Source organism: Paralichthys olivaceus, chromosome 7, assembly GCF_024713975.1.
Source record: "Paralichthys olivaceus isolate ysfri-2021 chromosome 7, ASM2471397v2, whole genome shotgun sequence".
In the NCBI taxonomy this organism is placed as follows: Eukaryota; Metazoa; Chordata; class Actinopteri; order Pleuronectiformes; family Paralichthyidae; genus Paralichthys; species Paralichthys olivaceus.
In genome coordinates this window covers 21,968,423-21,991,729 of record NC_091099.1, presented here as the reverse complement: position 1 = coordinate 21,991,729, position 23,307 = coordinate 21,968,423, and positions in this window count along the sequence as shown.

The following is a 23,307-nucleotide window of genomic DNA, read 5'->3' as shown; positions in this document are numbered from 1 at the left end:
TAGTTATAGAATGTCATTAAAACGGTGCATTGAAAATATTTAATGGTTGAAAATATATTCTCACTTTATGTAATATACTTAAATTTAATTTACTAGGTTTACAACTTTTTTTCTTTACTATCTGAAAAAGGGTGCTGTTTCAAATTTGAAGTTTGACTTCCGATTTGTTTTCCTACCAGCAATAGTGTGGAGCCCTTTCATAGTACAGCAGAGTTTCAACATTCTCAGTTTCATAGTGAAATCCTCCGCCATCTCAGGTCTGTTCTGTCTATACCACAGAATCAAATAACTATCAGTTAGATTTCTGGAAGGCATGTAGAACAGAAGTTGCCTTAAGACCTGTGAATCCACCAGTACCAAAAGGTTTGGTCATGATCCACTTCTTCCAAACTTCCTCTTGTCTTCATCCTTGGACTCATCTCTCATTTCCTCTTGTGTAGCTCTCATGTCCTCCTCCCTGTCTGTATCAGTGATCCCCCTACTTTTCCTTAAGAAGCAGGATGTGAAGAAATGTTTGTAGATCAGCAGATAAACTACTCACTTACTTTTAAATATGAAACATGTTTTTCCTTCATGCTATCTAAGTTGTACATACATTTAGAGGAAATTGCTGGTGCCATATTTCTGCTGACTCGTATAATCGTCCAATTCTCAGAAAAGCTATTCACGTCTTTGTAATGTGCATGTAATGTCTGGAACGCTGTACCGTTGAAGTCAGCTACTATTTAGTTATGCTAAGGCTTAAATTTACAAGCCTGGTTGACTCCTGTTGAACAGCAGCCACTGTTAACATCAAGAAACAAATACTCAAGATAAATTATGTTTAACTCACGTGATAAACACTCTTTCATGCTAAAACATAAGGAAACAGTAGCACAAGTTTATATGTCTCCAGAGTAAAAGGCTCAGTGTGTAAGATTCAGTGGTGAAGTCACATGTTGCAATAAATTGCTTTCACTGGCACGGCAGACATTTTGAGTCGTCAAAGCAGGAAAAGCAAAGGTTAAATAAACTTTACGTGTGTCCCAATCTCTGGGGCCGCATGTCTTTGTAAACTGAGTCCTCAAGAAGATGCATAGTTTGTGAAGGGAGGTCCAAAATAAGATGGCCTTGTGTATGGACAAGCGTTCCACACAAGCTTGCCCTGTTTTTACCACTGTCGTCTGCTTGCCACCATAGCTCTGTCATTAGCTTCGTCACCAACATGCAATGAATCTTGGGATAGACTGATGTAAGAGGGATCCACGTGCTGTATCCTTCGTTGAAGAGTAATAGAAAGATGCTGCAGTCTTCATCTGAGCTTCTGAAGGATGCGGGCCCTCGATTTGAGACAGCGCTATTGTTAACAATGGCTCAGTTCAATTAAGTGTCCCATTAATCTATGGCAGGGAGCCAACATGCAACCAAGATGCAGGAACCAGTCACCAACCACCTGACACATCTAAATGATTTCAGTGAATAACGTCTACTTGTATCAGAGTCGCTGCTGAGTTTGTGGAGGGAAATATGAGATGAATTTTAAATAAACAGAGATATTTGAAGGACTGCATTAAAATGCAGAGGTTCTACATGACTCAGTGTGATTCACTCTAGAACAAGAATGATATTTTCTTCTTTCCAGTGACGACAGTGGATATTTTTGGGCATCAGGCGTCATCATTCAGTTATCATGGCTAGGGCTCGTTCTTATCTTACTGAAGCCTGCTCTTTTTCCAGTAAGTGACCAGACACGACCGCCAGGTTCCCATAACGTCTATGATCGCACCATGAAAAGAAATCGTATGCACAAGGGAGCAGACGTTTTTACCCCCACCCCTTTTTTTTTCCTCCACCCTTATAAACGTCTGTGCATTCAAGTAAATCTAAGCTATCCCTGTCACACATGCCATGCTGCCATTAAGAAGTATAAAAGTGAAGCCTGAATAGAACAGGAGAATGTGGGAACTGGAGGTTTTCTGCCCTGTCAGGGTCGCCATCTGCTCTTTATCCATGCTGGCACCAAGCCCTGGTCCAGCCCTGGTCCAGCCCTTGGCATCTACACACCCACAAAACATTCAAGCTGCATGCGTAATATAACTGTAACTTTGCGGAAAAAGGCAAGGGAAGGCAATGTGCATTGCACCGCAGACAAACAAATTGAGAAGCAAACAATGTTTCAAGAGAAATGAAGCGATCAGGCTCATTTGAATGTGTAGGATGTGATCCATGTGAGTAGGTTTGTGTGTTTGGACTTTCCTGCAAAGTTCCTGGCTCTTATTTAAAATGAGCCAGTGAATAGAAGAGCAGGAGTAAGTGTTTATTTGTTGATGTTCTTATGTCTGTGTTTGTAGGAAGGGGGGTGGTGCTTGAGTATGCTAAAAACAAAGAATATGTCTTAGTGTTTGAGTGGCAAGACAAGAGGGCCATGAGTATTGTGTGTGTGTGTGTGCATGTGTTTGTGCGCGTGAGTGTGTGTGAGTGCGTGTGTGTGCACTTCAGTGTGAATGCAAACCCAAAGTGATTGGCTTTTGTTTTTTGAAGGAGTGGGTGGGGAAGGTACGTGAGAAGCGCATTTTCTCTCCTTTTGGGATACTTGGCTCAGTTGGGGCGTTGGTGGATTGGTGTGTGTGTGTGTGCTGATGGTTCCCAAAGCAAAACCAGCAGCTGTTGTTACAGGCTTGCACACAAACCCATTCATCTGTTGTCATCTCAGACCTCTAGCTCCTCCTTTATCCACATCTTCACACTTTCAAAGAAACAACAGTTATAAAAGAGGATGTTTAAATATAAGTTGTCTTTAGAATCATTTCAGTGGCTTTAGAGCTTTATTTACCCACTCATGCGTTGTGGTTGAAAATTCTACTCAGATTATGTTTTCACTGTACAGAGGTGAGATTAAAAGAGAGAAGAGAACGATCGCTCACTAGCTGTGAGGTGTCTGACAAAGTGTGTATGAACAGCTCGCTGAGGTTTACAGCTGCTACCACCAATCAAATTATTGAGCCAACACTTCCTGTTGTATCACATTTGAAAACATCCCTCATCAGCAACACACAGACACATTTGTATGAAGAATTTGATGGACAGAGGAGTTTTGCAGGAGTTCAGAGATTTATTTACAGCACACGTGAACAACAGAAGCCAGACTTAAAGATACTTGCTGCTTAATGTGTTTGCAGCCAATCACAGTGTGTCACATTGTAGTGTTTGCTTTCAACTAGATTGAAGCTCTGTGTTTTGGTCTTTGCGAGGCAGGCAGTGTGCAGAGGGTTTTCTAATGTGACTGGAAATTAAAATAGAGCAAGTGATTTAAAATAGAGCCAAGACATTGAGTTAACAGATGCTAGAACAAGTCCATTGATCAACATGTTTAGCAAGAAAATCATATGTGTGTAAAAATCTGATGACCACAGTGCACTTAAATGGCTGACTGTCCAACCACATGACTGCAGGAAACGCTTTTCATCACGGTTTACGTGTAAGTGCGTCTGTGTACACACATATATGCTATCTTTGAGGTTTAGGAGTCAATCCCCCCAAACAAGTCATTAACCCAGTAGCTTGAGCATGACCACCCAGGGTGTGTGTGTGTGGCTTGCAGACTGGCTTAGTGTTGTGTATTATCTATCCACTCCAGTCTCTTCATTTATGCTGCTGTGACAACAATCCCCTACTGGGAGAGGGTGGCAGAAGGGTATGATATCACCATGGTAACGTAAACAGGCCTCGAAATGGATAAAACTGAATTTGGTCATCCGAATAAATTAAGATGATATGGAAACCATGATATGACCAGTGCTGACCAACCCCTTCACTTAAATTTGAGCGACACCCCTCAGGTGGGCCCAGGGACCCAAATCAGTTTCAGTATCCTTCTGCTCAGTTCAAGTGCTGCTCTGCTTGGAGCAAAAATGAACCATAACCTGGTATAATTTTTCCCCACAACTATGCCTGGCGTTGTGAATTTGCCTTGTGGAAAACCTAGGATTCAGCAGGGACAAAAAGAAACAGAATACAATAAAATAAAAAGAATTGTAGAAATGAAATCACCAAAGAAAGGCAAACAGAAAACGTCTTTGGTTCACATTAAATTACACAAAGAAAACAGACTAGAAGGGTTGACTCAGTTATGCAGAAGAAAGACAAAAAGAGAACAGTATTCCTAATCTTCTGATCTGATGTTTGTCTTTCTGTTGATCTCCTGAAAGGGAAAACTGTGGGTCTTAAGTACTTGAAGCCTCTTAACAAAAGATTATCCCTAATCACCTGACTGACAGGAGAGATAAGACTTTTCACAATAGGTTTGTTGCAACTATGTGCTAATGACACCTTCTCTGAGATGTAGAAACCTTTGTTGCAGAAAAGGCCAGCACTCTACCTGGAATGCTTAGCAGCCATACTTTGAAACCGTGGTATTTCCTCTGACAATAATGGAGGCACCAAAATTTCATATTAAGATTAAGATTAATATTGTGACATCACCCTACTATAAAGGCACATCTGTTCAAACGGACGCTGTATTTACTTGGAATGAGCAGTGATGGTCAGTAGTTTCAGTAGTTTTTTGGGGGAAGTATGAGGATTATGTATGCAGAATATTTTAAGAGACATCAAGGCAAGATTACTGAGACCTTTTCCATCTGAAGTAGTTTCCCTGAAGAGTCATTTCCATTCACCTTCCCAACCCTCACCTTGATGTTGTGCTTCACCGTGACAGTGTAGCAGAAACCAGAGCACTGCGAGACTCGTGCAGCTGCCGAAACACAAAGACTCCCTTCTCTGTAACTTCGGATTCAACACACTGGTCCTCTACACAGGATATGTTCAAAGATGGAAGGAGAGACAGACTTACATTGGAGTTTCAAAGTCCTCAAACGCACTCACACACACAGCCCTCACACACCTGTGCAAACTCTCCATCCTGCTTCCTTTCTGCAATTCACACACACACACCCACACCTACACACACATTTCCTGTGGGCTCACACACTGCCCAGTCTGTTCTCCAGGGCGTTGGCTCTTACGCACTTGGATGATGTGTACACAAGTGTAATGCTTTAGCGCTCTAGGGACTGGTGAGCAGACAACATATGCACGCACACACACAAACGCGTTAAATGCTAATACACAGAGATTAAATTAATAAAGTTTTAGAACAGTGACATATTTCTTGGATTAATAGTTAAATTACTTTTCGAATAAACATGAGGTTAAAATGTTATTTTCTATATTTGTGGTCTTGGTTAAATAATAAAAGGCAATGTTGACTCAAAGCATTAAACCTGGACATTTTTAATCTTTAACAAAATTTGTAATCAAGTGTTTCAGAAGCCTAAACCAAATAACACATCGAACACAGGATGTGAACAACAATCTCAGTTACCTGTGCTTAGTCTGCATTGACAACCATGCTCACCTCCTGTCTGTGGCTTCACGATATTGTCCCGTTGCACAGGTAAGTCTGAGCATCACAAGATAAGTGTTGCTGGAAGTCCAGGAACTACTGTTGAACGCACTGCCGACACATAGCAGCTTATCACAAGTCAATCACAGTACTTCTGCTGTTAGCAAGCTACTGTAGGTACCTTCCTCACCACAAGACAACATACTCACACAGTTTGTTTAAAACATTTGTACCTTTGACTTTTGTCTTTTAACACTTTGATGACTCTAAATGGTGCTTCACAGCAGATAAGTTAGCGGCAGCTTCTCCTCTTTTGGGCCCTCCGACAGTTCACTCAAAGGACAGCACTGTTGTCATTATTTTTTGTATTGATCAACCCTTCTCATGTCAAAGTTCACAGAAATATAACTTGATGCACAAGAGTTACATGAATTTGCATGGCCCCTGTGATTAAATCCATTGACCACAGGGATTTAACTGAAATTAAGTAATGTAGTATAACATTTTGGTCTTTTAAGTTTTGGCAAGACCAAGGCCTTTTGGAATGGTTAAAAAAATGTTACATGTCACATTTCCTAAAAACCCCATTCGTCAAAGCTTTGTAAGACATAAAGAACTTATTTTGAAGGAGACAGGGTTCTCGTTGTAAGACATTTAATGTTCTTAATGTTGGCTTTTTGCCTTCGACTTAAAAACTTGTTGAGATGGATTGAGGTCAGATGAACAACTCAGTAAAGACATTTACACAGTTTGACCATTACAATATCAGATACACAGTATATGTTTGGATTGTACTTGTAAAAACTCAGCTAGGAGTCTTAACCATAAATGTGCTGGAGAACTGAGGTTAAACAATGAAACACTCACAAAACCAAGTCAAAGTGCTGTTAGATACACAGTGTTGTATCCATACAGCTGACCAGCTGGAGAGAAAAGGAAAGAGGTGGGTGATCTTTTACACCCACACACACACACACACACACACACACACACCTCCACTGTTTACCGACCACTAAGCAAATGTCTGAAGAACGATGAAGCTGTGAAAAACTAAACTAAAACCCTTGTGTTACGGTCGACATCTCACTCAACATCGAACCAACATCAGTCCACACCACTCAGGTGACATGACAGACCATTTGCAAACACACGCACACACACACACACACACACTGACTTTTAATCAAGCTATTTAGTTCTTTTTAACATTATTCCCTGTTGTTGAAAAGGACAGTCAAGTTGTTTTGAGAAATCCCTCCACCCTTTGAGTGCTTAAGTGAAATTGGAATTTAAAATTGTGGTTGAATTTCATTCCTACCTCTTAAAGGTCCAGTGGTTAAGCTTTAGGTGAATGGGATCTACTCGCAGAAATTGAATGTAGAGTAATAGTAGTTGGAAGGGAAGGTTGAGATGAGGGGTATTCAGCTGCAACACGCAATTTTGACACTACATATCACAAAATTCTACACACTGTACCTTTAAACTAAATAAACCATGTGAAAATGTTGATTATCTAAAAGTTGCTTTGTTAGCCAGCTGAAAACCTGGTTGTTTTTTCTACCCGAGACTGGTGTACTATACAGACTGTGCAGCTCTTTACCAGGTCTGAACTATAGTGAACTGTAACATGCAGTTGATGGCTGAAACAATAAACTCACCGAGCTGAATTCATTTCTGGATGAGTGTACATTGCCAGTAAATCTGACTGAATGTTGCCATAGAAAACCAAAGGTAAGTCATTGAGTTAGAGCTCTAACAAGTGTACCACTGTTCCCTTTACTAGAACACTGCACAGACCATGAAATACTACCTGTCATGTACAGTATGTTTGACTATACATTATCATGTAGTGGTGAATTCCAAGGCACATACCTGCAGCAACTCCAAGGTCAGGCTGCACAAGAGCTCCTATATCAGTTCTCTGTGCTCCTTATTTCTCACGAATAAAAAGAAAATGATAGATATGATACCAGCATTTGTACTGTAATAATTGTCACTTTATTTTTTTCATATCCCTCACAGAAACTTTATACTATGGCTTTCCTTGTTTTTTATCATCATTTGACATTTGTTGCACTCCCTTAAAGGGATAGTTCAATGAAGAATGAAAATTCACTCATTATCTACAAACCAGTATGCTGAAGGAGGGGGGGTTGAAGTATTTGAGTTAAAAAAACAACAACAAAAAAACACATGCCTCCATACTGCTCAAGTGTTGGCTGGTATCTTCCTTGTAGCCGCGTTCTCATATGTACACACACACGCACCGTAAAATCGCACACACTTCACACAAGCTCTGGCCCAAGGGCACGCATACATGTTAGCATCGCTACGTCCGCTTGCATTGCTACTTCCAGTAGTGGACTTTTAATCTCCTTGACTTTTAAAAATTCTATGCAAAATTACCCGGAATTGAAGTCTACAGCTGAGTGACCCAGACTCAAGTGTAGTTATGAGCAGGTTTATTTGAGCGCATACAATCCTCCACATCCATCTCACAGTATTTACCCGCCTGTCAGCTCTTCACTTCCTACTGACTGGGACAATCTCTGCCTCTGCCCCAGGATCTGACCTTTCCCCTCGCTATCACCTGCCATAAACAGCCAGCGTTTGAACAAGGCATTCTTAGTCGGGATGAGGCAACAATCTGTGTCAGGAGGCACCAGCGGCCCTTAGGGAGGGCTGGAGCCAACCCCCTCTCTGCTTTATGGTGCTCATTTAGGACGGCAGGCAAGAGTAATGTGTGTGTGTGTGTGAGACAATGGTGTGTTGGTTTGTGTGTGTGTGTATAAGAGATAATTTAGGGCTTGAGGCAATGAGTGGAGACCAGTGCTGGAATCCAGCTGGCTCCAGAGTTAGCTAAGCATCAACTATTAATGAGTTCTGAGACAGACAGACAGACAGACTGACTGACAAACAAAGTGACAGACAGACAGATGAACAGACAAACGGATAGACAGACGGATGGACAGACATACAAACAGAGGGAAGGGTAGACAATAATTACAGACAGATACAAAAGAATCCCAGTGATTTGGATGTAGAGAGAAAACACAAAGAACTGATCACAGACATGTTTTTGATGTGCTTCAGGTGATAATGTGCTGTGTTTCAAATAGAGCAGAGACATAGATTGGTTGGTGAATAATATGGCCAATATAAACTTTTCACAGACATATGGATTTTGGTGAAAAGTTATATATAAAAAAGCAGAAAATATGTGCATTAATGTTCTTATATCATGTTCAAAAGAACACATTTTTGTATAAAATATAAACATACATTTATTTCAGTAGCTTACATATCTTCTCAGTTACTTACATTACTTTGATTGTAATGTAATGTATTGGAGAGCTTTTTGTTTATTAAGGTTTTCTAATTCCAGAGAATGGCAGACGAGGACACTTAAAAGTGCTATCATCAATAAAATCAGTATTACTTTTCAACAAGGAGGAAGTGTTTAAAATGAAAAGGTAAAAGTTGATTCCATGCTCCCCAATAGGAAGGAAGAGACGCCGTAAATTTGTTACACACTCAGCAGGGGGGACTTCTGTGGGGGTGACTAGTGGGTGGGTGAGTGGGAGCCAGCCGGAGCTCCAGAGCAGGACATTGTGATTCTGCTGTCAACACACTGTGTGTGTGTTTGTGTGTGAGGAAGTTCCTTCACATGTCACTCAAGCACTGAAATGTGCTATTACTAAAGCTCGGACATGCACTTCACTCACAAATGTGAGAGTCAGTTGCTCCAGATATCTTCTGAAACTTTTCCTAGGTAAATTGTCTGTTCTGAAAATGTCTGAGGCTATTTGAGAAAACAATAAGAAAATGTTCTGAAAACTGACAGCAGGCGAGTGGTGATGTTGATGATGTCGCAAACACGTGGGGAATATGAATCTAGAGGATGCAGACACAGGCGTCAACTTAGAAAGACGACGAGATTCGAGAGCTATTGTCAATGTGCTGTAAATAAAAACAGGTGATTTCTGCAGCAGAATGTATATAATAATAAAAACATTAATAATAATAGTAATAAACTTTATTTATATAGCCCTTTTTAAGAAACCGATTATACAAAGTGCTTTGACAACAAAGCAGGAAAAGTAAATAAAAACTTAAACACATAAAAACAGTAATATGAGTGAAATTAAAGGTGAAAAGAAAACCACAAAAACACATTATCATATGAAAGCTAGGCCATTCCAAAGCCAAGGGGCCCTGATGGCAAAAGCACGGTCACCTTTAGTTTTAAACCTCAACTTTGGAACAGCAAGCAGGGCTCCACCTGTGGATCTAAGGCTGCGTGCAGGCACATAAGGGGTCAGTAATTCCGTAATGTAGCTTGGGGCCAGACCCTGGCGATCTTTAAAAGTGACCAGTAAAATATTAGAATCAATTCTAAATCGGACAAGGAGCCAATGGAGAGAAGCAAGGATTGGGTGATGTGATGCTGCCTTTTAAGAGCAGTGAGAAGAAGAGCTGCTGAGTTCTGAAGTAGTCGGAGGTGGGAGAGTGACTTTTGGCTGATGCCAGAGAGGAGGGAGTTATAGTAGTCCAGTCTAGAGAGGACTAGTGCATGAATTACTTAATGCCAGTCTGGGTGTGAAGTACAGGTTTGATTTTGGAGATGGTTCTGATTTGTAGGAGGCAGGACTGGACAACTTTTTTAATATGTGGTATGAAAGTGAGTGTTTGGTCAAACAGAACTCCTAGGTTTCTGGCGACAGGCTTTACATTGATTGACCAGGCACCAAGGCTAGGTTCACTGTGATTGATGGGTTTGGGTGGGTTGAATAATATTATTTCTGACTTTGAGCTGCAGGTAGTTCTGTGCCATTCAACTGTTGATATCATTTAAACAGTCTAACAGCAGCTGGGCTTTCAGGGTCATCAGGTCTCAGCAGAAAGTATAACAGTGTGTCATCTGCATAGTAGTGGAAGGAGACGTTGTGGTGTTGGATGATTTGGCCTAGAGGAAGCATATGAACAGAAAATAAAATTGGGTCTAAACTTTAACCTTGTGGTACACCACAGGTAACGTGCATTTTAGAGGATGTGTAAATGCCTATGGTGACCGAAGAGGTTCTTTCTAAAAGGTAAGAATTTATATAAATACATTTGAATTCACGTCCTGCCTGCAGGCTCTCATAGTAGGTACCCCTAACCCAAATGTCCCTGACATTTTCTTGTTGTTGTGAACACTTCTGACTCAAACAATGTCTTGCTGCGTTCTTTATATGTGAAAGGCAATCTCAAGAAAATGGATATACAGTATATGCAGAGAGTATTAGTAGACTCCTCACATAGATGGCTGCCATCCATGTCCATATGCGTTTTTTGGAGTCCACTCTGACAGTCTTCCCATTGTTCTAACAATTTGAGCTGCTCCTGTACCCACAAGATTACTGCAGCCATTAATTCCAGCAATCAAACTGCAATTTTCTCATTGCAGTCTATTGTTTATGTGTATTAAATACACAGCACTGAACAGACCAATCGCTAACTTGTGGTTACGTGGTTATTACGGTTATTACATGAATCTTACATAGAAAATTCAAGCAACCATCAAACAATGGGACAAATAAGAGCAGCTGGCATATGTAAGACAACAGCACATCAACATACATCGATACAGTGTTGTATCATGTGTTGAGAGATAGTTCAGATTTGTTTTGTTAACCTTTGTCGGCTCGTCTTACCTTTAGGAGACACTGGATATTGAGGCTTGGTTTACATTCAGTAGCAGGTGGTGTGCACAGATTTTAGAAGATGCCTTTAAACATGTAACCTAATACCTAACCTTGAAGTATCACCACTTATGGGTTTTAAGTGGTCAGACATTATTGTGCTTGCACAGTGGATTTTTCCATTCCAGACTTGACTCCTGCCAGGTGCTTCAGTTTGGAAGGCTGATGGGTACATTGTTACACCTTAACGACAATGAGCTGAAAGCTTACTATTGTCTTTTGATTTGTGCATCTTCACTGTTCACTTCTGTGTTCTCGTAGAACACCGTCTAAATGAGACCGAGCTTAATTTTTCCTTTAAAGTAACTTTAACTGATAACCCATTGAAAGGTTTACATGTAATTATTTACTCCCAAACCCACATTTGTGTTTCACAGCAAAGTGAGTGAAAACAGCAAAGAAACAAGGATCAAGCTATATTTAAGACTCTGACATAGAGAACTTACATTTGAATTGCAGACCTACAAAAGCATGTTAAGCTGTTTGTTAAGTAAATGCTAAAACTCTCTAGTCCAAATTCAAGTTATATGATAACCTGGTATAAAATACTTGTTTTAACAACCTTGATGTTGTTGTATTATTGGCAGTTTATTGAATTTAAAGCATGGTTCCATATACAGCTGATTGAGATGATGCTTTGCTAGGGTGAGGGGGTTCTGGGCGACTGGTAGTTCAAGCAAACCAGGAAAAGTTGGGCCAGTCCACATCTGCACAGACAGTAGTGCCTGCACTGTTCTTTTTCTGTCTCCTAGTCCTCCCAACCCCCACTTGACTTGCTTCTATCTTCATGCTTGTGTGTGTGGTGGTGGTGGTGGTGGTGGTGGTGGGGGGGGGGGGGGGGGTATTAGCATGTGTATTCTCCCTCCAAAGCACAAAGCAGCCATTGGTTGGCCAGATATGTTGGAGGGAAAAAAGAGCAAGTAGCAGGGAGAGTTAAGCAGGGAGATAGTGCTGACTCAGGCACTCAGCCCATTGTTCTCGTCGTCTCGTAACCCTACACCTCCCTGCTTCCAGCCAGACAGCCATTGGACAGCCGCAAGTGCTGGAGCCAGGGGGACTGCGGTGTTAAACAGCACCAAGAAAAAAAAAAGCTTATCTCTTCCTCCATTAGTCCCACAATGAAATAATTCAGCAGCCAGACTCACAATGGACACAGGGCCATTCAGGTTGCTGTATCTCTGTTGCATCTTGAAGAATTAGAGACAGGTATTTTGGTGATAATCAGGACATTTTATGTAACAGGCTGTATGTGTTTGTTGTGCGCTGCTTTGACTGAAATTGCACATTTTTAGACAGGGACTTATTACAATTATATGTGTCAGCTTTTTGTGTTTGTTCTATTAGCCTGTCATGTCAAATTTACATTCCCATACAACTTAACTGCAAGAGCAAATATGTTTATTATGACAGGGATTCACTCGGTGGATTATGTCCAGAGGCAACACATTTTTTAATGATGAGCTCCAATTGTATACCGCATTAGTCATCGAGATGCGAGACCTTTGCTTTTGCCAATAAATATCAATTTCCAAAATTGTCTCTTTCCAAACTTGACTAACAATAGGAAGAATAAAATCAAGATGTGGACAAACTTTTTGGGACACCTTTTTTGATTTCTTATCATCTGTTTTTCCACAGATCACTGTCGGACTAACATAGCGCATATTGTCGCGATACCACAGGAGAAATGATATCAGGGAGTGCTCGCCTTGGGGAGACAGATTACCAGGTAACAAATCATGGACGGACAGAGGGGGAAAGTGAGAGTTGAAGCAGCAGTGGTAATGGGATCCTCAGTTAACTAGGCCATTTAGATTCTCCAGGTGATAAATAGGTAATGCCTGCTGCAGAGGGCTGGGTTCATTTCGTCGAAACTTGCAGGGAAAAGGCTGAAACATGGCTGTGCAACATGTTCTTGATTGCATTCAGTTTCAGTGCTGATGCTGTCGCCTCATACGTATTATAAGAACTTTTTTTTTCAAACTACAATTCATACAATGTATATGAAACAAATCAATGAAAACATCTTGAGGATTATTCTCCATTAAATATCTGCCAATAGATCCCTTTCACCTAAATCTTACACACTGGACCTTTAGGGAAAATTACAAAAGTAATAACTAGCATTAGAAATATCAGCTATATTGACACACGGAACAATATCACATTAAGTTGCATGCTAACTTTCTCCAGGGTCACACTTATGTCAGAAATACATGTCTGCTCATGACAACCTGAGATACGGACTGGGTGAGTTGCTTAGATTCAATGTGACACTTCTTGCTCAGTGATGGACAGGCCCGTGTTTTCCTGTGAGGCAACAGTAGTGGTGTTTTTTAGTCTTAGACTTATTTATAACAGCCATATTGTCAGCTGTAGACCACATTAATGAAGGGGAAGTTCATCCTTTATCGAGACAGTGGATAAAGTGTGAGTCTGTGTGATTTTAAGGAACAGCAGAAATGTGGCTGTGTGAAATGTATAAGCAGGAATATGTGAAGATATTGAAGAAATGTACGCCCTGAAGCGCTGCGAAGCCTCCACATGTGTTCACACGGATGTATCCACCCCCTTCTGCGTTTGTTACATTCTCAACAGCGAACAACATCACATACAGAAGTACAAGTCTGTTTCCACAGTCTCATAGCTGAAGCATTTTTTGCATGTGACGCCAAACAATTAGCTGCTTTTCCCATGCAAGACAATTGATTCCCCTAAGCCTACGTTTATTAGATTCCGCCCTAGGTGTATGAATATGGAGGAGGGTTGGCGCTTGGGGCACAATGCCCTGCTCCTGTCCTAGTCTGCACATCAAGCCGTGGTCATAGATCGAAAATTCTGCCCACGACATGAGACAACAAGGCTCATTCAGCTGGTGGGGCAGCCCAGACTCTGCCTCTGCAGCGTAATGTTGAGTTTGAGTGTATACTTCTCCTGGGAGGGCGAGAGAGAGTAGGTTACGTGTCATTTAATCACGACCTGAACGACTTGAATGTGAGATATTGACTGAACCTGAAAAGTTGATGGGATTAGCAACTCAGCAGCTTAAGTTTAAGATCCACAGTGACATGATCACTGTTTGTTTTTTGGCTCTGCCTTTGTGTGATGTTCAGTCATGAGTGACGAAGAGAGAGAGAGGAGAGCAGCGACATGAAGGACGAAGGCATTGCATGTTTCAGTGCATGTTTGTGCTCATAATAATTTCATTCAGTCTAACCTCAAAGGAAACTAACACTAAGTTGGTGTACACAGCTGAGTTTGGGTTGTGATATTATGGCACATTTGGAGTGAAAGAAATGGCTGCATCCCAAAATAAGCAGAATAGGTATCTGATTAATGTCCTGCTGTGTGTGCATGTGCATGAAAAGTAACCCGGCTACAACAGTGAATGCAGAGGAATTTCAGAAAAGATTAATGACGTCACCTGATTTCTCGGTAGCTGCCAAACCTCTCTGTTTTAGTGGCTCTAAAGCTCCAGAACAGTGTGGACGTCAGGCGTAAAAATATAGTAGTGCGGATGTAGCCTGAGTAACCTGGCTCCTTAAAGGCATGTTTGTGGTTCATTTTTCACCTCCACCATCCTCCACCCTATGTACAACAGCCACTGGGTTTACTTGTCTTCTTTCCCCTAGTTTCTTCGTCCCTCTCCCCCTCTCTCTCTAACCCCCCCTCCATCTCCTCTTGATTTGGCGTGTACAATCAGCTGTCTGGCCTCCTTTCTTCATCTCCATGTTCCTTCAAAGAGTCAAAGCGGGGCCCCTCTGAGGTATTAAATATCTTTATTAAACTGCTGCATTGGGGGCTCCCTCCTATTCAACCCCCTGCCTCTTCCTTTTCTCCTCTGTACATCCCAACTATCCCTATAAACTTGGGCTCCGTCGGCTCCTTTTCAAAGGCTCCCGCCATGCGGCTTCTGCCGGATACCTGCTGCGCTGCAAGATCATGCACAATACCCTTCGCTCGTCCCTGCTGCGTTAAACCAGGCGAGCTCTGCCACACTCGGCTGGGTCACATCTGACGGAGGGGGAGGTTGCTCAGGCAGAGCCCAGGAACATCGAGTTGACTGAGGTTGGTGCAGGGGGGAAGACGGAGGATTTCGTAGGCCAGCTGTGTCTCGGTTTAGTGATTGTTATCAAAGGACGAGCTCCAACACACACACACACATGCACCTTTTGGTAGTTTCACTCATGCACATAAGGTCACTGTGCATGCATGTGAGGGTATTAGGGATGTGACCTGCTCCTGCGCTGTGTGAACAAAAATCCACACTCTTTGGCAGATGGTTGCTACAAATTTGAACCTTCACAGACCTGACCCTCCTCCCTTGGGGGGGGGGGGGTTAGACAGTCCTGACTTACATTATGCTAAAACCTCATACCGTGACTTTAGCCAAGTCATCTGTCGTGATAGTGACGTTGCAGAAAATCACATCATGGTATTGCAGCACTGGAATGTGACAGAGGATGAGCAATTAGGTCAAGTATTCAGCATGTAGGTGTTGAATTAGCCCCATTAGTCACCTCTTTTAAGCTGAAATCAGTAGTACACAGTGATGTCATGATAACATATGTGTCTAACACATTTACTGACGTCTGACATACTGGACTTTCTTTGCTTTCTGAGGTATGTTGATCAGGTTTGTCAGGCTGCACCTGTCTGATGTGTTCACATTTGCTTTGACATCACATGAACACTCAGTGACACTTCAAAAGTCAGTCAGTCAGTTAGTTAGTGGCACCTCCTCTACAGGCAATGGGAAAGGAATCAATCACCTTTTTAACAGGTTTAATTGCGTTTTAAAACCCTGCGTATATTAAAGTTTGGTGTAAAAAATGTATAAATGAGTGCTACAAGGGGCATAAGAAACTATAATGTTAAAAAACTATAATTAATTGGTTAAAATCCCACCCTAGAATGAGTAAATAAATCAGTGCATAAAGTAATTAAATGAAAGAAGGTTTAAATGACCACAGATGCAGACAGGGCAGCAGGAGCTTGAGTTCAAAGCCCCTTCTCTGCTGTTAATTAAAAAAGTTGAGGCATATTAATTAATATGACAATGTATTATGAATAATGAAAAATAACAGCAAAGATTAATAATCACATAACATTTGTCAAAGGAGAGGTATATTTAAGATAAATCAAATGAGTTAGACAAACTTCAGTACACACAGAAAATCATCACTCATTAATTCAAATAATCACAAATAAAATTCAGAGTGAAAACTTTTAAAGCGTTTAATTTCCTCTGTGTCTTTCACTTCACACGTTCATTACTCGTCTTGTTCTTCACACATTGAGATGCGGATGCTGGGAGTCAGGTATTAATATGAATGATAAATCTATGAATTGCCCTGCCCCAACAGGTGCAACAAAACCAACTGGAGAGATATCAGTCTGAACAGTTCATGCCCACTCAGCCCTGAGAGGAGACAAGCTCTAATTAGCCTGAAAGGTGAAAGCCCCGGTGTGGTTTCGTCATGGAGGCGCAAAGATAAAGATAAAGCAGCTCTTTATCAACAATCAAGTCTTGTCAGGTCACCCTGATGAACGATGCATGTAAAATCAGAGAGAAATGTTCACTGTAAGTTCTGGCAAGCAGCTGTTATTATATAAGCAGCTGAGTAAAGGAATGAACAAAGCTTGAAAAAACCTCGTCAATAAAGCTATTAAATAGTGGAAATATCAACAAAATCAAGTAGTACATGCATCATTAGATTGTTTCCTCAAGTGCATATCAAATCATACTGTTATATTAGTGAAAACAACAAACTTATCTCATAGGAAATGTCTGAGTTTTGAAATCCTAAAATACATTCTGCCAGTCGAGAGCACTTTCACCTACATGTCCGAACCCTTTCAGATTGTAGATCTGTGATTTCTATGCTCCGAGGACATGTTTGTGCAAACCGGTCTCCTCAAATCTCAGCGTGTAATCTAACAACCCAATCAGTGCAACGTTTTCTTCCCTCTTATTTACCGACTTCTTCCAGTATGAAGTGGCCGCTCGTAAAACTACACCTTCATTGTAGCCTCCCCCCACACTGCCAGTTGCAGCGCACTCTTTGTCCATCACAATGTGAGCCGAGAAAGGCACCATTGCGGACCCTGAGGTTTTTTGGGAGTTGTCTGTCACTCAAACCCATTGTTGACGTGTGCAGGGCTCAGGAGACAAAGGCACTTTGTGTGAGGAGAGAGAGGCCGGGACACACCCTTCTCCTCCCCTATCTCCACGTCTTATCTGTCTCTCCCTCACTGTCAGGTTTCTAAACTGGTCTCTCTTCAAGTGCCTTTATCCACTTCTACTACTGCGGAGGGTGGTTTACCAGATTTGGACATATTGAGCTTGAATCTCTTTATTTTAATATTCAGTGGCTAAGCACACCTGAGAGTGTCCCAATGAAGTTTATCTCATCATTATTGTAGTAGTAGATGGTGGTGACATATACATATACACTGTTCAGTTTTCTGTGCACTGGGTCATTTTGCACATAATTACAGTGCATGAAAATGAAACCGACACAATTTAATCAAATGTCTTTCTGTCCATATACAAGAGAGAAAGTTGGGTTTTATTTTATTGCAGTGAAAAAGTCATTGTATAAATTAAAATATTTGTTGATTAAACTCAGCAACATTTTGACATTTTACTTGACAGTTCAGAAGAAAATGATTCATTCTGTGTTTGTGGCTTCAGCTTCTTTGTTTCTCTACAGTCCTGCAACTGGACCAGTAGGTCAGGGCTGCCAGAATAAAGCTGGGGTCTGTTCGAAGGCAGACACACTCACACACACACTTTTGGACGATCCGCTTCTCTGTTCCCTTAAACCAAAGCACTGTGAGGGCAGTCTGACTGTGTAGGCATCACAGTCGTGCCCTCTGACCCTGATGACATCATACGACTGGCTCTTGCACGTCTTTCCTGAACCAGGAGGTCAAGATTATTCATCTGACTTTCAAACAAGCAAAGAGTAAGTGTGGAGTAGTGAGAGGCTTGGACAATTATGTGTGTTTGCACTGAGAGGCGCTGCTCTCTCTGTGTGTGTGCACGTTCAAGAGTATTGACAGTGTGAGAGTCTGAGTGTCTGAAAAAGACACAGTATGTTGCAGTATGTAAATGTGTGTACGCATATTTTCATCCGCTTTGTGACACTGTATTGTTTCATTTCAATAGATTCCTGAAAAACATGAATATGAATATGAGGAAATGACACCATTCAGTTTAGTTAGTTACTGAGGTCACTGACACACCACTGACATGATGTGATAAAACTTCACATCGGACGGCAGAGACATCATTTGATAAGATGGTTTTCGCTGTTTACAACCCCTTGTTAATTCTTATCAGTCTGTTAAGTTCTTATTGCTCCCCCCCCCTCCCCCCCCCATCCCTTGTGTATTCTTCGGAAGAAGCTCAAAGGCAACATAAACTGGATAAGTTTAAAATAGTATGTAATAGTACAATGGATTGATTGGATTCATAGTAACAGTCAATAGAAGCTATAGCGAATGCTTATATTTCCACTGTGACTCATATATATATATATATATATATATATATATACATATATATTGGTATATATATATATATGACCAGATTCAGATCAGTTGCTGTTTGTCCTGAACCATAACATCACATGTTTTGACCCAAGAACGTGAGAGTGGATACGACTTCAAGATAAACTGAAACTGAGAACAAAACAGCTTTTGTGCATCTGTGTTTGTGTTGCATTAAGTGAAACGTATATGCTGGATATACGACTCCTCACATGGAAACGTGACACTTCTGCTGCTGTTGAACATGAGATGAAGTCAAACTAATGTGAATGTAAAATACAACAAATAAGTCACACTCCAACACATCTATTTGTGATGGTTCATTGAAGCTGCTTCTCGTGGTTTCCTTGGAGGTCTGTCCACGCAAGCAGCTCACGCCCATTTCAGCGAGTCCACTCATCCGCCATGGAGTAAAGAAACACTTGAGGTAAGTGTAATGACAGAATTATGTAACGTGGGAACCCTGCTGATCTGAATCCCCCAAAATATTGTACTACTTCTTCCTAAAAACACAAACTACGTTTCCCACCTCAGGCATAGAGTGAGACATGGTTTCCCTCTAATAAATCTCACAATTAACAATAAGATCAATATTTTATGCAGGGGAGCAAATTAGTTTAAATTGATTTTCATTCCCACGTTGCTGTTTTCCTGCTGAAAAAAATGATTACTTGAGCTCCACAGTACGCGCTTTTTACCCTTTTGTATATTTTGGTAATTTTTCACCCCTTTTTAATATATATTTGACTAAAATGGTATAAAATCACCTTGAAAATAAATGAAAAACAAGAAAACATATCTGTTGTGAGACTTCATTTAAGAACTGCTGTCTGACTAACGCACACACACACTCACACACTTTCTAAAAAACCTATTTCTGGCCAGAGGAGCTCCTCTTGGCCTCTTGGGTCAACAGGGACAGGGGGTCAAAGGTCAGAAATGATAGAATGGGGCCCAAGGAGAGGAGGGAGGGACGGAGAGAGGGAGGGTGAGGGGGACATTAGAGAAGTGCAGGACACCAGTGGGGGTGGAGGAGAAACAAACAGCGGGGAGAGATTTTGGCGGGAAAACGGAGACGGACCTGGTAAATGACTTCTTGCAGACAGACAGTGAGTCAGAGTCTGCTTCTGTCCAGCCGCTGAGTCACACTCACATGCTCATACTCAAGCTGAGCGTTCAATATAAAGCTATGCATGTGTACGTGCACACACACGCACAACCCCCCACACCTTACCAGCATACACCTAACAATAGCTGCACCTTGTAGTCACCCCCCCTCCTGCACGCACACTCACACACACACACTTTGAGATGATGTCATCTTTCTTCGCCTCTGTGGCATTGCTACACAAGCATGACTCACCATTTTGTGTGCGTGTATGCGGACCTGTGTTACACTGACTGATGAGTTCAAGGTCCACATTTCAAGCCTGATGTCACTTATCACTGACTAATCCTCTCTGAACCATTTGAACAAAATAAGACAGAGGGCGGGAAGAAAGGGGGACTTTGGAGGGAAATTTTATTTGTCACTTTGTGTGTGTGTGTTGTGTGTAATTGGCAAGGCAACCTTTGTCCCCTGCTATTCACACATTTGCTACACATGCACATTACATGCACTATTTAAGTAATTATACACACACCCTGTACTTACTGTTCTAAGTTAAAGAAACTCCAACACCTCCCCTCTCTGTCTCTTCCACACACATAGAAACAAAAACAAGTTTCACCACAAGTATTTAAGAGTGTGCAAACTCCTCTAATCACACACCTATTAGCCCCTGCAGCCCATGTATTTGAGTCCACACACTTTCTCGAAAAGGGCAGTGTATAAACACATCGCCATCACCTCCACTTCAGTGAAATGATTAGATCCCAGGGCCAAATTAAACATCCCTTCCCCCGCCCTGGGAAGTTAACTCATGGCTAAAAGCATGACATGGTCATGAAAGCCCTCATAGAGCGAGGCGTCAGGTGAAACGGGGCAGAGGCAAGGTGGCACCGGGCCCACAGAGACATCGTGCCCTCCTGCCACATCCGCGCTGCCTGGCGGCCATGGATCGAGCACTACACTCAGCGACAGCCGCTTGGCAACAACCCGCAGGGTCATGGAAAGTAGCATATTTCACACTTGTACACCCAATATCAGCACTAGTGCGCAATGCAGCACGGGTTAATGTACAAGAAGTACTTTGTGTTTAAGTATAAGTAAATGTGTGTTCGCATATTTGTTTAATGAGTGGCGAGGGAAGGTGACACCAGAAGCTGGCGACAGAAGACTTGTCAGTCTGACGCTCTCAAAATAGAAACATTAACATAAACATACAAATGAAACATAACATAAACAAAGCAGAAAAATACTGTGTATGAACATTATGATATAGCATTGAAGAAAAACATAAGCTGGTTTCAGACATGAACTCCCGAAAATGTGGTCCCTACATATTCCAGAGTTTGCCTTCTTCCGAAGAAAGCAGCAGGAGTTTGTTTGGGTCAGACATGTTCACAACAATGGAAATATCCCTGAGCATTAAGGCCAGGGGTGACACCTGGAACATGCAGGAGGTAGAGCATGGTGTATCAGTCCCACTGCAGAGTTTTTGATCACAGCATATTGACAGTGGTGCCTGCCGTTATCGCCAAAAGCTCTTGAATCTTGTTGTTTTTTAAAGCCGATCTCGTTTCTACGTGTAAGGAATCTTTTTCATCGTGAGACATTTGTATTCTTTCACTTTCTTGTCCATCGTATGTTTAAAACGTCATCAACGCTAACTCACTGTGAATTTTCCCGGCATTTTCCTGCAGTATTCTCACATAGGCTCACTGGGACAGCAATTGACAATTTGCTTTCAGTCCTGGATGATCTCCTGAAACAATGTTATGTTACATCCTGCCTCCTGCTACATACAGCCCCTCTGGGAAATCTCCTAATTTCAGTGCATGTCTGAGAGCAGCTTCAGAGATATTCGTTTAAACATTTAAATCCTCATCCTGCTGACACATATAGGAAGACGTTCGGAGACCACTGCCTCGTGGTGTTAAGAGAAGCCAGCTGGGATGTTTTGTACATCTAATTACATCTCTTAGCAAGACCCAGAACACCATGGTGGGATCCCATCTGGTCTAGAATCTCCTCAAGATCTCCCACAAAGAGCTGGTGGACCTTGGCTATAGGAGGAAGAACATCTGGGTTACCGTGCTGCCATAGCAACCCAGACCCCGATACACGGCAGAAAATGGGCGGATGGTGAAGTGAATTGTGGGGCTGAGAATAAATAACAGTTTATTCTCAGCCTCAGTCCTCCACCACACTGGCTGATAACCTCTTCAAACAAGAAACATGTTAGCCCCAGTACATTCACTGAGCAAATCATGACCAAGCAACATATCTACAGAATCCATATCAAACAGGGTTCTGATTCACCTCAGAGTGATGTTAACTGACGTCCTGTTTCTCTGACAACTTTATTTCCAGCAGATAGAAAATGCACAAGGTTATTGAACAGATATAACACACAGTGAAAGTGAATGATCTCCTCACGATGGGTAAGAAGAGAATCTGACTTTCAAAATAAATCCCTCTCATTCTTATTAAAATGTGTAAAAGTTCAACCGGTGCCTGGCCCATGATACTGGGATTCTGCAGCTCTGCAGGAGCTTTATCAAAGTGGTATGAACTGGGTTATGTTGGCTCAGAATATACAATGAAGGGGCTTTGGTATAAATATTAGTGGTGTGATGTTTGAAAGGATTGAACTTGGCCTCTGCTGCCCAGGTTTTGACCGTTCATTCTCATGTGTCTCTTATTAGTTGATAATTACGCAATGAGACCACGTGTGATTTCAAAATAGAACTGTGTAAAAATTTGGTTTTGGTTTTGGTCTTTTGCAAGCGAAACGTAGCCAAGGTGGCAACATGAAAAGCTGCAGTTAAAAAAATAAAAACAGCATGTTTCAGCACAATCTACTGTTTTAGACCCTAATAGCAAACAGGGAGGAGAATCAGAATTACACACACATACCATAATAATTAGACTGCAGACAATTCACAGCTTTAACCATTTAATATATTATGAATTACACCATATATATTAGATGCCTGAGCTGAATTTCCTTTGCCAGGTATTCAAAACAGCTGAATCAGACTTAGCCATATGGAGGCCACTTTTTAACACAGTCCATTTTAGCCATAATAGAATTAAAACACTCATAACCTTAAAAGCCTTCATTTAAAATCTCCAACTTAAAGCTCAGAAATGTATTTTATCGTTTGTCACTAAAATGTGTAGACCTGGAAAATTGAAATAACTTACTTGCTCAGGTCATACACTATTATAGGCGACTATGGTCTCCTTTCAGGGGAATAGTAGTGGGCGGAATAAGATCTAAAATAACATCTCCCAGCACATTGTATGTCGGTGAACATTTCTATGTATCCTCTCTTTTTTAAGTCACGCTTTTAGTTTGGAAATGTCAGTTCAGTGTGAGGCCAACTGTGATCCAGACTCAGAAAATCATCTGTGTTTAGATCATGTCTGGACTGAAATCCTTAACACTCTGAAGGTTCTGCTAACAGGTGTGGTTTGTGAGCTTCGGGTCAAAAGGTCACATCGTACGGACATCT